General features: G+C 36.0%; 1 non-coding gene across 1 annotated transcript; it reads left to right on the top strand.

The window, feature by feature from the left end:
* Positions 1–819: 819 nt before the first annotated feature.
* TRNAA-UGC (transfer RNA alanine (anticodon UGC)) lies at positions 820–892 on the top strand. Its single transcript has one exon. It is a non-coding gene; the product is annotated as a tRNA-Ala (tRNA).
* Positions 893–1,801: the final 909 nt, after the last annotated feature.

Below are 1,801 nucleotides of genomic sequence, written 5' to 3'. Positions count from 1 at the left end.
TTTGTATGGTATATATATATATATATATATATATATATATATATATATATATATATAAAAAAAAAAAAAAAAAAAAAAAAAAAAAAAAAAAAAAAAAAATATAAATATATATATATAAAAATATATATATATATTTTTTAATTCACCATATTTCTTAACATGGGTTTTCTATTTCTTGAGTTTTTTACACATTTCTGGATCCTTATTCTGTATGGTGTTCCTATAGCAACAGAAGATAATACAAATTTTTGTTCGCGAGTCAAACGGCGCGCCGGGTCGCGCCGACAGGGAAAGGGAACGAGATTGGGGGGGGAAATCGAGTTTCAAAAAGTCAATGCCCAAAATCAGCGCAAATAAATGTGGTGTCCGTTTCTTCCCAACCAAACACAATTTTTTTTACTCCGTTTGAGTCTATAGTCTAGATATTGAAATCTCCGCTCTGCCACGGGTTAGAGTTTTGTTATATTTTGTATCTAAACGATCATTTTTGTCCTTGTAACTTAAGTTTGCTTTTTTGCCATCACAATTAAGAAAATAAAGAAAAGAAAACGTTTTTCTTCTTGAAGAATACTACACACTCGATTTATTCCAAAAAAAATCAGAAAAATAAAGGAGAGCACAACCCCTACAAAATATGATTTGTTTCTGTTCCCAAGAATACCTAGAAAATCGAGGGCAATTTTCTGAAAATCACTATACATGAGGGCCATAACCATAGAACAATTCGATGATGGTGTTCGTGACTTTCGCTTATTTATTTCTCTTGGTTTGAAAATTTTAATAGAACCTAATTGGTAAACGAGATCATAAAAATCAAATGGGGATGTAGCTCAAATGGTAGAGCGCTCGCTTTGCATGCGAGAGGTACAGGGTTCGATCCCCTGCATCTCCAGATTTTTGTTTCCAGATTTAGGTTGGAGGGTGGTCTTCCTGCCTTGCCTGCAATCCCGAGCCATCATTCTTTTTAGTGTATCAACAACGTCCACTACAATATCCAGCTCTCTTTTTTTATCGTTGAGCCATCAACCATTGGATTTTGCTTCAGCCCGAAAAGTGCAATTGTCGGATCGAGATCTTGGTCGAGATTTTTGATTTTGACTGTTGATGTCGATCCAACAACTGCAATTTCCACTGCTTGTGTCCCGCACATTTATTGCATAGGACTGAAGCTCAATCCTCAGCCATCCTTGCATGCATTAAAATTAAAGCAAATTATGTTATTGTCTTGCACAAAACCTGCAAGAGAATTCACTCTTGGATCACACTGAGCTCACCAAAAGAAATCTTTAAACTTTGGATGAATATTTAGTTTCCAAAAGAATCTCCACCAATATACAATCCATCAATTAACTTTTTATATATTGCTTTTGTTGCAAAACTGCCATCACTTGAGGTTCAAAAAAGACCAAGAATCAGACTCATGACAAAATAATGTTTGCAATGTTGGGGTGGGGTGGGGTGGGGGGGGGGGGGGGGAAGAATCGAAATTGCTTCCATCATAAGAGATCTCCTCACCACATCAACAACACTGGCACTCCTTGATTGAAAATGGAGATTAATCTTACCAACTGTATGATCCTAGGTCGAATGGATTCAGAGATCAAACTAGAAAGAAGTGCTTCTTCCGTTTCCTACATTTCTAAAATTCATACCAAGATTAAGAAGCAATCTCCATAAGTTGCTCTAGACAAGAGAACCTGATTTTTTTTTTTTTGCAACCATTCTGTCAAACACAATGGTGTTGGGGAAATAAGAATTGAAGGTCCTTGGTTTTTGCCCTCGTGTGGAAGAGTCAGTTCCC

This window comes from Hakea prostrata, chromosome 10, assembly GCF_041222555.1.
Source record: "Hakea prostrata isolate BN-2017 chromosome 10, UWA_Hpros_2, whole genome shotgun sequence".
In the NCBI taxonomy this organism is placed as follows: Eukaryota; Viridiplantae; Streptophyta; class Magnoliopsida; order Proteales; family Proteaceae; genus Hakea; species Hakea prostrata.
The sequence above is the reverse complement of the archived record's forward strand: the minus strand, read 5'-3'. Positions and strand labels throughout refer to the sequence as shown.